The sequence below is a fragment of the Schistocerca gregaria genome, chromosome 2 (genome assembly GCF_023897955.1).
Source record: "Schistocerca gregaria isolate iqSchGreg1 chromosome 2, iqSchGreg1.2, whole genome shotgun sequence".
Classification (NCBI taxonomy): Eukaryota; Metazoa; Arthropoda; class Insecta; order Orthoptera; family Acrididae; genus Schistocerca; species Schistocerca gregaria.
The window spans coordinates 224,283,058-224,300,037 of record NC_064921.1 but is presented as its reverse complement, the minus strand read 5'-3'; positions in this window follow the sequence as shown (position 1 = coordinate 224,300,037).

The following is a 16,980-nucleotide window of genomic DNA, read 5'->3' as shown; positions in this document are numbered from 1 at the left end:
ATGAAATTTAAATGATCCCATTGTAAGTACTTTAGTTTGTTTTTAATGTATAGTATATATGTACAGAACAAGGAAACGAAATAAGAAATTTTCTTGTCAGTGGTCAGATTATTAGAGATGGAGCCCAAGATGGAATTTGGTAAAAATTGGGAAGGCATTCACTTGTGGTCATGTCAAAATGATCATCTTTAGGTCATTTAAAGGAGACATGAATAATGAAGATCTGGATAACTATGTTGATTAATAGCCAGCTTCTCTAAATGTGATTCATTTGCTATAAAATCATTCAGTTTAATATAGTGATAAGGATACAGTTCAATGTAGCATGTCGAAACCTGCCCTGAAATTATTTTATACAGGACGAATACACCAAAAGAAACACAATGTCAAAATTTTAACTGCTGAGACACCCTGTAAGTATTTTTTTAAATGTTGAAAATTTGCAAATTCTTAGCTTGCCACGTGGCTGGAGAAATGTACTCTCCTACCTGTAGATGTATAAGTGCAACATGACAGGCATACAGCCTCAATTGGTAAACAGATAACAAGGCACAATGCGATCATTATTTGTAAAACGAATGCCAGTTTCCATTAATTGTTTCACTGACACAGGTGTACACAGTTACTGATCACTCGATTTCGAAACTCATTTAATAAACATAATAATTAGCAGTTGCCTTTGCAGTGTCGATAAGCGTTAACTGTGGAGGTGAAAACCGATTTATTTTCTTTCTGTTTCCTTCATACATTTTTGCTAATAGCATCTGTCTTTGTGCAAGTGACAGACCTTCACAGTAAAGTGTCAGTAGGGGACAAAGTGGGCATCAGCACAATTTGTTAGTGTGGGTTGCCTACATTCAGGGGCAAGTATACATTCAGGGGTAAACCTACTGTTCACCTTTGCTTGACTGCTTGTTAACCTATTGTTCTGCTAAGAGAATTATGACCCTGTGGGTTAATCCTTCGTTTGATTGTTCCTCCCCTTACCCTCCCCCTCCTCCTCCCAAACCCCCATGAAACCTCCCCCTCATCGATAAAGGTTCACTTTCTGGCATGAGTTATTCTAATAGCCTCTTCTGATGCTATGAATTTGATTGATTACTTGATTAAATTTATCTATTAATTAACCCCTCCCTCTCTGACAAAACACCATCCCTGCCCTCCCAGCCCCACCCCCTACCTACAAATTGGTGGTTTGCAGGGAATGAAGCTCTCTTACTCATCTTTCTGTGTCGTTTGGGAAGATACAAGCCTTGTAAAATACACCGAAAAGAAGTAATTACAGTAGATCTATCGCTTTTTTTATTCCAATTGCACACAGAATACCTCCATGAAACATGTCACACGTAAGTACACTGTTACAAATCTTTCAATCACGAAGCATGCACCATCCACTGTCAGCCATCCACTAGCCCAAACAGAACGCTGGCTCGCGCCACCACACTCACAGGTCGCTCGGGGTACCGCAAACGATGCATATGGCAGTGGCTGCGCCACGCGCCAGTGTCCAAGAAGAGTCCGCTCAGGCCCTGCGACTGACAGATAGGATGTCACGCTAATCCCCGAACAAAAGCACCCAAGAAATTCCTGTCGAAATATGTTCTCTCTCTCTCTCTCTCTCTCTCTCTCTCTCTCTCTCTCTCTCTCTCTCATCCCTTAACATGCCACTGCTGGGCCTACACGCGCCGTCGGTCGTGATCGGACCGAACTCCAAATAAAGCACCGTTTAGCCTGCGGAATGCTGGCCCACACAAGGGATACCTTTCTTCCAAGGTAAATGCCTCACTGGGAATCGATCCATAAATACTCAAGAAGCTGATACATAATTAATTCCTGGTCACATGATCGTGATGTAGGGGATATAAGAAGGAGGCAGCAGCGATTTCCACACACAAATTGACGATGCCACAAAGCTAGTAGCAGACTGACTCGAAATACATTTTATAAAAATATTGTTGCATGCAAAGAGAGAGAGAGAGAGAGAGAGAGAGAGAGAGAGAGAGAGAGAGAGAGAGAGCTGTAGTTCGCTTTGCAGATGACATAGGAACTAGCATAGGTTATTTCATTCCGCCATGGGCTCTAAGCTGCCCCACCCTTCGTGGTGCTCTTTTCTTGTTTTGCATTTCACGAAATGCTTCAGCAATTGTTAAATCTGGTGCGGAATATCACATCTAGATAATGTCACAAATTGTGCTTTGGAAGATGTGCCATGGGAAATATTAATTAAATCGTTAATATAGCAATGAAACAACTTGCTTTACTCAGTTTAAAACTACTCGAAATTTAAAAAAATGATCGACACTGCACAGTTGTCTGCGTGCAGAAATAGTTTGTGCGCATAAACAATATTGTTATATTTTTGATGAGAAATTTCATGAAATAATCCAGACTTATTACTGTTCGATGTCACGATTGGAAGCACTCGTGTATGAAGTGATAGTTGGAATTTCAAGTTTCGGTGAATATTTATACCGTCACGGCTATAGAGACCCTGACCACTATAGGCCTGCTAAGTGTATTTTCTTTTATAAAGTACTACAGACATCCTAACTTGAGTGGTTCTTTGAGCTACACCATGACAAAGACAGAGGGAGGAAAGGGTGTATCGGTTGATAGGATAGTAACAACCACAACAACAAACAACAGTTCGATTAATTGAGAAACATGATCTATTCACGGTTAGATGGCTGAGATCGTTCAAAGCACTTCCACATCCTCGTACTCACCTTCCAGAGTCCGCACCCACTGGTCCGCAGTACAATGCCAGTGCTCAGAGATAGGCAATAAACGCAGCCCACGGCCGTAGCCTTGGCAGCGCGTGTCAGTCAGAGAGAGACCCACCCCAGAAGGACCCGAGTGGTAGCAGTTCGAGCGCTATCAGTACTCCTAGCGCAAACACTCATCGCATTGATACTTCTCAAATTTCTACGCAGTATACACGCGACACAAGCGGTCCCGAAAGCGGCTCAATGCAAACTGAGTATTAGTTCACTATTCACCTGTCCTGGGGGAGCTGCGAACCAAAATGTCGTAAGCAGGAATCTGTCTATGACTTTCTGAACTGATGCACAAAGGATGGGCCATCCCCAGTCCGGAACAAAGGTGTCTGCTGAGATGCTGCTTCCGGCCCCGACCTGCCTGCTTACTGTTAAGCTTTCTACAGCCATCACCAGACTCGTTGGGAAAATTGGAAACTAGGCACATACTTAATCAGTGTGGTTACAATTAAATGTTACGATTGCTGCTGCAGTCTGACACCGATCACTGCACTGAAAATGTCTCCTCTTGATGGCTGTGGTTCTGGGACGAATCTCACATTAAAATTTCAATATCTACAGCGCACATCATGTTTCACGTAAAATCTCTCTCATACTCTTACAACTATCGATCCACTGAATCTATACCTCCCTCACCATAGGATACACAGTCATTTTCTCTGGACATGCCTGAATATAAGCCACAGTAAGTTTACACTGCCATATATATACACATTTCACACAACCGTGCAGTTATCGTTTATATGTGTACAGCACCCGAAAAAATTATCATATACCCACTCGCACACTGGCTCAGCGCTTCTAGAAGGTGTTGCATCCTGCCAAGGCTCACTTAAATAAGTGCTGTAAAAGCACAGGCGTCCAGCACTATGCGATAATCAACAGCGTACCCGCGGACGACACGGTTCGAAAGACATCACCGATACGGGTTGGTGTACTGTAATCTACGCCAGAGTCGATAGTGCAACAAGGAAAACGCGAGTATACGCTTAGGGATGCCGCTGAGAGGACGTTTCGCTATAGCTGCATTGCCCGTCCTTTTTGTATACTATACCAGATCCAGTTGAAGTCTTGCATTGCTATATTGTGCAGCTGTTCACGAAATGAATCAACCACCTCTTACGTTCTGATATACTCCTTAATGCGCTGAAATCACTATTCACCACGTCAAATCTATCCTTCCCTTACGACTAGGCATACGTTTTTTTTTACCTGAATAGTAATTTGATTACTTCGCACAAGCGTCTGGTGATATGTCAGAACATAAGCCACAGCACCTTTAGGCTCTAGCATCAGCATAACATTTCTATCATTTATAGGTGTATAAAAAATTATGATACATCTCCACTTGCACCAGCTGGGTGTCGTTTTCGCGCTCCAAAAAAGCCTCCCGCCATCACATATCTGTCAATGAATATAGGACGTACATAAAATTTTTAAAAAATCACCAAAGTCCGTTAGGTGTATCAATTTCACCACTTCCACGAAATCTTTACGTACTGTTGATACCTGTAAATACAGCCAACACACAGTGGAGTCTTTTACATACACAGAGCGCCAAGTCGGGATTTATGTCAGTGCATTCCATGCATAGCTACCATAGATATACCAATCACCACCCTGATCATACAGATTTCCCATGACTTAGAAATCATTGCGAGTGCAGTATATTCTAGGGTACGTCCACTCAGAGTTAATTTTCAGGGGCCAAGTGAATGGGTGGAGAAACCGCAAAACTGTTGTAGTCTAAGCACATTTTTGAGTTCCTGTTGCTAAGCACCGCACCTCTTTAACGCTTTGGAGCAGGAGGAGAATCACAGCGAGACGGATCTGTTGTTGCAGCTGGCGAAATTGAGTTTTTTATGAAAAAACAAAAGAGCCTGTCAGAGCGTCATACAAAGATTTTGTTTGTTATATGTGCGAGAAACGGCGACTTAATGATACGGACCTGTTTAAATCCTATGTCGTGTGTGTGCGGGAGCTCAGTTTTCAAAAAAAGAATACCATGTTATGTAGAAACCTCCTGTAGGCTTCAATGCAAAAGATGGTTTGTTGCAAGCGTACAATAGACTTCTGTTTCCCCATTTCAGCGCACGATCTGTATGTAACTGAATGATCACTATGAATTCATCGTCATTTAGCTATTCATCCTCAAGTGTGTGAAAGATATATGTTAATAAGGTAATGCCTTTATTCTGATAATGAATTGGAGGAGTGGCAGTGAGGGTACTGGGCAAAGTATGGCCATGCTTTAGTTATCGCTATTAAAAAAGAACTGTGACTGCACAACTCTGCTTATTGAAGAACTGAGATGTATCCATACATAGGAAATAATATTCAAGAGCTCTTACTTCCGTAAGATGTTACGACAATTAGCCTAGTGGACAACGTATTCGCTGGCAAAAGGGAATGTTACCGCTTACAGCGTGTTTGAGCGGGTGAAATCAACAAACGTGTACTCTCGGATATTTATATGAAACTGATTAAGAGTCGTCGCCACTTGAAAGCTTTTGATTACTACATGTCCCGTACACAACTTGAACCAGTACTATGTCATATATATTTTATTTGCTGCCTGACGTATTTAAAACAGATGAACTCGTTTCAAAGTATGAGGTCGCTTTAATCAGTGTGACTCGAATGCACGATGCCAGATTGATGGACCACCATCAGTGTCCCTTATCTCACTTTAGTCTAAGCTTTACAGCAACGTGATTCTCTGATTCTCCGAATCGTATCTCGGTTGATTTGTTAATAAGGTGCTTGATTGCTTCAAGTGAACCCAAAGCGCTGAAGAGGAAGTGTTCATTCCAAGAAAAATATCTAGACGAATGGTTCTTCATAAAACGAGAGTGGCGCAACTATGAAGCAGAATTTGTAAATATAATTTGTGTCATGATATTTTTTGCGGAGGGGAGGAAGAGTAGATGTTAAGCATTATTTAGCTGACGTAAGGCAAAAATCAAACGTGCACTCCAGAAGCACTCAAAGAAATGGACAGTTATTTTGTTTCAAATGCTTTGAAACAGGCGCAATTAGTAACAGCAGCGAAATTAGTAATGTGCTGTCATACCGTTAAAAATTAGTGAACTGTATTTTCACGCTAAGCTCCAAACTAATGTTTTTGAAGCCACAAAGAAAAGTGAGACGTTGGGCATAACAAAATCAACAGCAACTGAGACGTAATTGTTAGCGCCCGACACTGTCAACAAACAACTACACAGTGATCTTTCAAAGTCTTTTTTTTTTTTTTTTTTACCTGCAGCTGTTCGCAACTAAAAGCGGCATTGCTCCAATCCTTCACCTTTATAAGCGGAGAAGTAATCCGCTTTGCCCCGTTTTCTCCTTCCCAAATTATGTCTCGTTTTGGTCAATTTGAGAGAAATGTTCCGGTTTGTTAGAAGGAAATTATGGTAACCCTAAATATATAAGAAGCTCAGTTTAGTGTTATCGCGATATGAGGGGCGAGAATTACCTACGTTTAATCTTACGTTCGGTTTTGACGCCGACCTGTCCAGTGCGCTCAGACTAGCATTCATCTGCTGGTGGGGAAGAGCGCTGCGCTCTTATTGGCTCCCTGGGGGAGTTATGGGTGGAGGGAGCAGAGGGTATGTATAGGCCACTCCTTCCCCATTCGCCCTCATTCTGTCGTCAACCACCGTAATGTTAGGTCGTGAGAATTAATCATTCGTTTGCTCCTTTTTTGCATGTATATTACCAGTTTTGGTGAAAAATGAACCATTCAGTTGCATTAAATACCATCGATAGTACCAGTGGTGGCCAACGGCAGAGATCGTTAGTGCAGGATAGGAAATTATCTGCTAAGTACAGATTCAAATCGGTAACTGTAACTCCGCCCTTAGAAAATGTAGTCCATCAACAAAGGAGCTGGCTTACAAAACACTCATTCGACATATACTTCAGTATTGCTCATCAGTGTGGGATCCGTACCAGGTCGGGTTCACAGAGGAGATGGAGAAGATCCAAAGAAGAGCGGCGCGTTTCGTCACAGGGTTATTTGATAATCGTGATAGCGTTACGGAGCAAACTCAAGTGGCAGACTCTGCAAGAGAGGCGCTCTGCACCGCGGTGTAGCTTGCTGTCTAGGTTTCGAGGGGGTGCGTTTCTGGACGAGGTATCGAATATATTGCTTCCCCCTACTTATACCTCCCGAGGAGATCACGAATGTAAAATTAGAGAGATTCGAGCGCGGACGGAAGCTTTCCGGCAGTCGTTATTCCCGCGAACCATACGCGACTTCAACAGGAAAGGCAGGTAATGATAGTGGCCACACACCGTTGGGTGGCTTGCGGAGTATAAATGTAGAACCATGGACCTTGCCGTTGGTGAAGAGACTTGCGTACCCTTCGCGATACAGATAGCTGTACGTTAGGTGCAATCACAATGGAGGAGTGTATGTTGAGAGGCCAGACAAACGTGTGGTTCCTGAAGAGGGGCAGCAGCCTTTTCAGTAATTGCAGGAGCAACAGTCTGGATGATTGACTGATCTGGCCTTGTATCATTTACCAAAACGGCCTTGCTGTGTTGTTACTGTGAAAGGCTGAAAGCAAGGGGAAGCTACAGCCGTAATTTTTCCCGAGGGCATGCAGCTTTTCTGTAAGGTTAAATGATTAATGGCGTCCTCTTGGGTAAAATATTCCGGAGGTAAAATAGATATCCAATGGGATCTCCAGGCGGGACTACACAGGAAGACGTCGTTATCAGGAGAAAGGAAACTGGCATTCTACGGATCGGAGCGTGGAATGTCAGATCCCTTAATCGGGCAGGTAGGTTAGAAAATTTTTAAAGGTTAAAGATAGATATAGTGAGAATTATTGAAGTTCGGCGGCAGGAAGAACAAGATTTCTGGTCAGGGGAATACAGGGTTATAAATACAAAAGCAAATAGAAGTAATGCGGGAGCAGGTTAAATAATGAGTAAAAAAAATAGGAGCGTGGATAAGCTACTACGAACTGCACAGTGAACGCATTATTTCAGCAAAGATATACACGAAGCCCATGCCTACCACAGTAGTACAAGTTTGTATGCCAAATAGCTACGCAGATGACGAACAGATTGAAGAAATGAATGATGAAAAAATGGCTCTGAGCACTATGGGACTCAACTGCTGTGGTCATTAGTCCCCTAGAACTTAGAACTACTTAAATCTAACTAACCTAAGGACATCACACACATCCATGCCCGAGGCAGGATTCGAACCAGCGACCGTAGCAGTCGCACGGTTCCGGACTGCGCGCCTAGAACCACGAGAGCACCGGGGCCGGCAATGAATGATCAGATAAAAGAAATTATTCAGATAGTTAAGGGAAACGAAAATGTAAAAGTCATAGGGGGCTCGAATTCGATAACAGTAACAGAAGGAGAAGGCAAAGTAGTAGGTGAATATGGAATGGGGGTAAGGAATGAAAGAGGAAACCACCTGGTACAATTTTGTACACAGCATAACTTAATCATAGCTAACAGTTGGTTTAAGAATCATGAAAGAAGGCTGTGTATGAGGAAGAAGCCTGGAGACACTGGAATGTTTCAAATAGATTATATAATGGTAAGACAGGGATTTAAGAACTAGGTCGCAGGGGCAGAAGTTGACTCTGCCCACAATCTATTGGGTATGATCTATAGATTAAACCGAAGAAACTAAAAAAAGGTGGGAATTTAAAGAGATGGGACCTGGATAAACTGAAAGAACCAGAGGTTGCACGGAGTTGCAGAGAGAGCATTATGGAATGATTGACAACAACGGAGGAAAGAAATACAGTAGAAGAAGAATGGGTACCTTTGAGTAACGAAATAGTGAAGGCAGCAGAGTATCAAGTAGGTAAAAAGACGATGGCTAGTAGAAATCTGTTGGTAACAAAAGAGATGCTGAATTTAAATGATGAAAGGAGATTATATAAAAATACAGTAATTGAAGCAGGCAAAAGGAAAACAAACGTCTCAAAAATTAGGTGGACAGGAAGTGCAAAATGGCTAAGCAGGGATGGCTAGAGGACAAATGTAAGGATGTAGAGGCTTATCTCAATAGGGGTAAGACAGATACAGCCTTCAAGAAAATTAAAAAAGATCTTTGGAGAAAAGGGAACCACTTGTATGAATAACGAGAGCTCTGATGGAAAACCAGTTATAAGCAAAGAAGGGAACATAGAAAGGTGGAAGGAGTATATAGAGCGTCTATACAAGGGCGATGTACTTGAGGGAAATGTTACGGAAATGGAATATGAAATGGGAGATATGATACTGCGTGAAGAGTTTGACAGAGCACTGAAAGACCTAACTCGAAACAAGGCCCCGGGAGTAGACAACATTACATCACAACTACTGATGGCCTTGGGAGAACCAACCCCGACAAAAGTCTACCATCTGGTGAGCAAGATGTATGAGACAGGCGAAATACCCTCAGAGTTCAAGAAGAATATAATAATTCCAATTCCAAAGAAGGCAGGTGTTGACAGATGTGAAAATTAGCGAACTATCAGTTTAATAAGTCACGGCTGCAAAATACTAACGCGAATTCTTTACAGACGAATGGAAAAACTGGTAGAAGCCGACCTCTGGGAAGATCAGTTTGGATTTCGTAGAAATGTTGGAACACGTAAGGCAATACTGACCCTACGACTTATTTTAGAAGGTAGATTAAGGAAAGGCAAAATTACGTTTCTAAGCGTTTGTAGACTTAGCGAAAGCTTTGGACAATGTTTGCTGGAATACTCTCTTTCAAATTCTGAAGGTGGCAGGGATCAAATACAGGGAGCTAAAGGCTACTTATAATTTGTACAGAAAATAGATGGCAATTTTAAGAGTGGGGAGGGGGGGGGGGGGGGGGTGCACGAAAGGGAAGCAGTGGTTGGGAAGGGAGTGAGACAGGGTTGTAGCCTATCTCCGATGTTATTCAATCTGTATATTGAGCAAACAGTAAAGGAAAGAAAAGAAAAAATTGGAGTAGGGATTAAATCCGTGGAGAAGAAATAAAAACTTTGAGGTTTGCCGATGCCATTGTAATTCTGTCAGAGACAGCAAAGGACCTGGAAGAGCAGCTGAACGGAATGGACTGTGTCTTGAAAGGAGGATATAAGATTAACATCAACAAAAACAAAACTAGGATAATGGAATGAAGTCGGATTAAATCAGGTGATGGTGATGGAATTAGGTTAGTAAATAAGATACTCACAGTAGTAGATGAGTTTTGCTACTTGGGGAGCAAAATAACTGATGATGGTCAAAGTAGAGAGGATATGAATGTAGACTGGCAGTGGCAAGGAAAGTGTTTCTGAAGAAGAGAAATTTGTTATCATCGAGTATAGATTTAAAGGTCAGGAAGTGTATGGAGTGTAGCCATGTATGGAAGTGAAACATTAACATTAAATAGTTTAGACAAGAAGAGAACAGAAGGTTTCGAAATGTGGTGCTACAGAAGAATGCTGAAGACTAAATGGGTAGCTCACGTAACTAATGAGGAGGCACTGAATAGAATGGGTGAGAAAAGGAATTTGTGGCACAACTTAACTAGAAGAAGGAATCGGTAGGTAGGGCATATTCTGAGGTATCAAGGGATCGCCAATTTAGTATTGGAGGGAAGCGTGGAGGGTAAAAATCGTAGAGGGAGACCGAGATATGAATACAGTAAGCAGATTCAGAGGGATGTAGGTTGCAGTAGTCATTCGGAGATGAAGAGACTTGCATAGGATAGAGTAGCATGGATAGCTGCACCAGCAACAACAGCAACAGCAGTGGCATCAGCTGCAGCAACAGCAACAGCAACAACAGTGGACGCAGCTGTACCAGCACCAGCAGTGGCAGGAACTGCAGCGGCAGCAGTATCATCGTAAGCAGTGTCTATATCTTTCATCGAATATGTTATACATTGCGGCCAACGAGTCGAGCGACCAAAACAGATAAATGTTACTTTTTGTTTTGTTGCAGTATATATCCTGTTCAATAGTTTCCCTCTAAAAAAATTCATCGTTTACATAATATATTACTGTTGTAGATGTAGAGGATTTCGAGAATAAAAATCGATAAGCGTTACATCTTTTCCCATTTCACTATGAAAAGTCCCCTTTGTAAAATTTATACACGCTGTGCTTAAACTGACACACAATATTTTTAGCGCAACGCAATCTGACTTCCAAAAATCCCTACGAAAGAATGGCCCTGACTAACATTAACCTATACGTTTTACAAATCACTTACCTCACAAAAATCTTCGTTACTCAAGCTACTGCAATACAGCGTGCGCCACTACTGCCAGCTAGATAAAAGATTCAAACTACGGAAGGCACTAACTACTGATAGGTATAGTTAGCAAATGAAAGATTTTAATAGAGAACAAACAATGTATTTACCTTAGTAGTCATTATATATATATATATATATATATATATATATATATATATATATATATATATATATATATATATCAGTTCATGACACCAATTCTTACAAATTTCAAAACTCCGCCATCTCTCTCCCCACGTCCACCACTGCTGGCGGCTCACCTCCAACTGCGCAACGCTACGCGCTGTTAGCATCCAGCTGCCGCTGCCCCACACTGCAATGGCAGACAACAATGAAAACTAGCCACAGACTGCGCACAGCACAGCCAGTGATTTTTCATACAGAGCGCTATGTGGCGTTACCAATAAGAAAACCTAAACAGTCTACTTACAACTAAGAATTTCTTATTGTTTATTAATTTTTTTTCATCCCCATAGTACTGTGTATACATAATTAAATTTCATCATATATGTAATGTGATGCATATTCCGCGCTGTTATAGATGATTACCTGGCAGACGAAGAAGCGGGACAGGGAGGGGTATGTGCTGGAGATATGCAGGAGCCATCACGGATCTCATGTAAGTGAATATAGATTTTTTTGTGTATGTGTGTGTGTGTGTGTGTGTGTGTGTGTGTGTGTGTGTGAGAGAGAGAGAGAGAGAGAGAGAGAGAGAGAGAGAGAGAGAGAGAGAGAGAGTGAGTGAGTGTATATTGTTATTATTAGATCGTTATAGCTGCAGGTGATGTAGGAGAGTTGGACAAATGGGTCTTCCCAAATTCAGTACCGGGTGAAATGCCATAGTAGGTGGAGAAGATGGAGGAAGACCTTCATCGTCGTGAAGAACTGAGGAAACTGTCAAGGAGCCAGAGTGAAGTAGGTAATACGTACTCACTCTGCTTACAAACAATCGGTGTTTCTTCTTTCCTTGCAGCAGCTGCAGCGGCAGCAAGCAATGTCCAGAACTGTGTTCGTTATTCAACACCGGCTGCGTCAGGGGAACAATTCCCACAAAACGCCGTGGCTCGGGTTCCGAGGGCAGTGAAGACTATAACATCGGGACAAGGTCCCGTGTGGCGCGCTTCGCCAGCAAGGGCGCCTCTAGCCGCCGCGCAGGAAGCTGCCGCCACCGCCACCGCCTCCACCGCTACCCCAGCACTGCTCTGGCGGCCATGGACCACCCATCCTGAGGCTAGCAGGTCAAGGCTGCAGCAACCAGGCTACTCGCAGTGCCGATTTTTTATCCGATTTCTAAATATTTTTGAAACATTTGAACTTAGACAAACATGCCAAGAAACTGACATCTTTTTCAAATAGCCGCCACATATATTCGATATATTTTTCAAAGCCTCATCATGAGGGCCTTCCAAATTCGTTCTGATTTAGGAATTTTTTATTTTTATGGGTTTCAGAAACAGCCACGATCTTGTACAACGCGCTAAGGATACTTTCTTTAAATTACCTTTCATTTTTTAAAAAATTAAATAAATCGGTTAATCTGTCAAGGCTCTAGAGCACTACACCTGCTGAAAACTGTTGTTTCGAGAAAAACGGGTTCAGAATTTGAGTAAAAAAAAGAACTATGTCATCCTTGTTCTTCCTTAAATATGCTCTCGACCTGAACTTGGTCCTGCATTTTTTTCAGTCCGGGCTCTTTTAACAAACTGAGACATTCCTTGCTACGCAGCGGCCAAGCGTTTGCTGTCAGGTAACTCCGTCCCTATAACGATTACTAACATGTTCATGGTCTTCAGAATAGATGAATAACCTTCGTTGAAGATACCTGGAGCTATGTGGGCTGCTGTTTCGATAGTTTTTTCTCCACAATAAATCTGTTGCGGTACCAGATTTCAAATGCCTGCCTTGAAGCTCTCATTGTCATTTTGCGTATTGGTACCGGGCATCTTTTATGCAAATCCTCATTGGACAGAAATTCGTATACTGATCGACTCTTTCCCTGAACTACACTGAAAGAAACTGATAAACCTGCCTAATAACGTGTAGAGCCCCCGGTAGGACGCAGAACTGCCGCAACCAGACGTGGCATGGACTCGACTAATGCCTGAAGTAGTGCTGAAGGGAACTGACACCGTGAATCCTGCAGCGCCGTCCATAAATCCATAAGAATACGAGATGGTGGAGATCTCTCCTGAACAGCACATTGCAACGCATTCCAGATATCCTCAATAGTGTTCATATCTGAGGAGTTTAATGGCCAGCGGAAGTGTTTAAACTCAGAAGAGTGTTCTTGGAGCCACTCTGTAGCAATTCTGGTCGTTTGGGGTGTCGCATTGTCCTGTTGGAATTGCCCAAGTCTGTCGGAATGCACAATGGACATGAATGGATGCAGGTGGTCGCTCCAACTGCACGCGCCCCACACCATTACAGACCCCCCACCAGCTTAAAAAGTCCCCTGCTGACATGTCCATGGATTTATGAGGCTGTCTCCATACCCCTACACGTCCATCCATTCGGTACACTCTTCTGACCAGGCAACACGTTTCCAGTCGAAGGTCAGTGTCGGCAGCCCCTGGCGAGGCGTAAAGCTTTGTGCCGTGCAATCATCAAGGGTACACGAGTGGGTCTTCGGCTCCGAAAGCCCATATCGATGATGTTTCGTTGAATGATTCGCATACTGATACTTGCTGATGGGCCATCATTGAAATCTGCAGCAATTTGCGGAAGGGCTGCACTTCTATCACGTTGAAAGATTCTCTTCAGTCGTCGTTGGTCCCGCTCTTGCAGGATCTTTTTCCAGCCGCAACGATGTCGGAGATTTGGTGTTTTATTGGATTCCTTATATTCACGGTAGAATCGTGAAATGGTCATACGAGAATATCCCTACTTCCTCGCTACCTCGGAGATGCTGTGTCCCATCGCTCGTGCGCCGACTATAATACCACATTCAAACTCACTTAAATATTGATAACCTACCATTTTAGCAGCAGTAACAGATCTAACAACCCCGCCAGACGCTTGTTGTCTTACATAGGTGTTTCCAACCTGTTTATGTACACAACTGGCCATTAAAATTGCTACACCAAGAAGAAATGCAGATGATAAACGGGTATTCATTGGACAAATATATTATACTAGAACTGACATGTGATTACATTTTCACGCATTTTGGGTGCATAGATCCTGAGAAATCAGTACTCAAATCAACAACATATGGCCGTAATAACGGCCTTGATACGCCTGGCCCATGCAGCTTCAACACGATACCACAGTTCATCAAGAGTAGTGACTGGCATATTGTGACGAGCTAGTTTCTCGGCTACCATGGACCACACGTTTTCAATTGGTGAGAGATATGGAGGACGTACCGGCCAAGTCAGCAGTCAAACATTTCCTGTATCCAGAAAGGCCCGTACAGGACCTGCAACATCCGATCGTGCATTATCCTGCTGAAATGTAGGATTTCGCAGGGATCGAATGAAGGGTCGTAACACAACTGAAATGTAACGTCCACTGTTCAAACTGCCGTCAATGCAAACAATAGGTGACCGAGACGTGTAACTAATGATACCCCATACCATCACGCTGGGTAATACGCCAGTATGGCGATGACGAATACACGCTTCCAGTGTGCGTTCACCGCGATGTCGCCAAACACGGATGCGACCATCATGATGTTGTAAACAGAACTTGTATTCATCCGAAAAAATGACATTTTGCCATTCGTGCACCCAGGTTCGTCGCTGAGTACACCATCGCAGGCGCTGGCAGCGTCAAGGGTAACCGCAGCCATGGTCTCCGAGCTGATAGACCATGCTGCTGCAAACGTCGTCGAACTGTTCGTGTAGATGGTTGTTATCTTGTTAACGTCCCCATCTGTTGAGTCAGGGATCGAGACGTGGCTGCACGATCCGTTACAACCATGCGGATAAGATATCTCTCATCTCGACTGCAAGTGATACGAGGCTGTGGGATCCAGCACGGCATTCCGTATTACCCTCCTGAACCCACCGGTTCCATATTCTGCTAACAGTCATTGGAGCTCGACCAACGCGAGGAGCAATATCGCGATACGACAAACCGCAATCGCGATTGGCTACAATCCGACTTTTATCAAAGTCTCCTCCTTACACGAGGCATCACAACAACGTTTCACCAGGCTACGCCGGTCAACTGCTGTTTGTGTATGAGAAATCGGTTGGAAACTTTTCTCATGTCAGCACGTTGTAGGTGCCGCCACCGGCGCCAACCTTGTGTGAATGCTCTGAAAAGCTAATCACTTACATATCACAGCATCTTCTTCCTGTAGGTTAAATTTCGGGTCTGTAGCGCGTCATCTTCGTGGTGTAGCAATTTTAATGGCCAGTAGTGTATATGTCTGTGTTTGAATACGCTTGGCTATACCATTTTCTTTGGCGCTTCAGTGTAATTCATCGAGCGCCTACAACCGCCTATTTTCCGTTCGTCGCAAGATTCCATTCGACACTTCTAAAATACCTTCACAATCGAAAAATCCTCTTTCAGGCATTATCTATAGACTTAAGGGAGGCAATTTATGTGGAGCAAATCAATTTCTTTTTCATCGGTCGCGACCAGAACCTCCCCTAATGTAGAAGCTGGCAAATACTAAGTCCCATAGTCGTGATATGCCAAGGATCTCGCTCACAAAGCTGAAAAGGTTTAACAGCTTACGGTTTGTTGCTGTAACATTAGAACACTGGATAATTGTGGTGTGTCACGTTAAAAAGAGTTTGTAATGGATACTGGAAGAGAGATCTTTTTCGAGGACAAGGAAACTGAAAATTTAGTGCTGTTATTCAACTGAACTATCGTGAAGTGATGAGGAGCATTTCTCGTTCTCTAAGTCTGTGTATACTATGAATACCATAATAGGCAGTTCGGCTGAAGAGAAATGTATACCTCTAATGATAGCAATGACAGAAGATGAATAGGTACAAGGAAGGTAACTGCGAAAGAAGGTTGAATAATAGAAGAAATACTTCCTGTGACTGACGAAAAAAGGAGAGAAAAAAATGTTCAGTAAAAGAAAGGGAACAACAAAAAATTCACCTAGAAATGACATAAACAGTACGCGCAGTAAATCTAAAACGAAATGATTGCAGGAAAAACGTGAAGAATTCGAAAAAGAAATTCAGCACGCACGAAAGTGAAAGCAACCTCCGGTGAAATTAAAAAAGGGGTTACTGAGTATTCTTCTGTTAAGCACAGAGGGGAGAGCAAATAGATGGAGAGAGTACATTGAGTGCTTCTACGAGAAGGGGGAACTGTCTCGTCACGTGATAGAAGAAACGGGAGTAGATATTGAGACACAGGGAACCCAGCATTTCAAAATGTGAAAGGACTTAGAAAGATTCAAGATCAAACAAGGCGGAAGGCATTGATAACATTTCTTCGGAATTTCTAAAAGCATTGGGGGGAGGTCGTTTGTAAAATCTATGAGACTGGAGATACACCATCAAACTTTGAAAAAAATATCATACCAACATTCTCGAAGATCGCAAATGGGAAAACTATCGTAGTCTTGGCTTAACAGCTCAACCATCGAAGTTTGTGACAAGAATAAAATACGGAGCTATGGAAAAGCAGACTGAAGATCTATAAGACGAGGATCAGTTTAGCTTTAGGAAAGATAAAGGCACCAGAGAGACGGTTCTGGCATTGTGCTTGGTATGGAAATAAGACTTGAAAAACCAGGACTTGTTTTACAGAATTTATCGACATAGAAAAAGCGTTCTAAAACCTAAAATGTCTGAAATTCTCAGAGAAATAGGTGTGCATACATGAAATAGGGTAACATGCAATACGTACTAAAAACAAGCGGAAACAATAAGAATGGAAGATCAAGAACGAAGTGTTCATATTAAGAAGTGGGTGAGAATGAGAAGCAGTTTCAGTCTATACGTCGAACAAGCAAGATGGTAAATCAAAG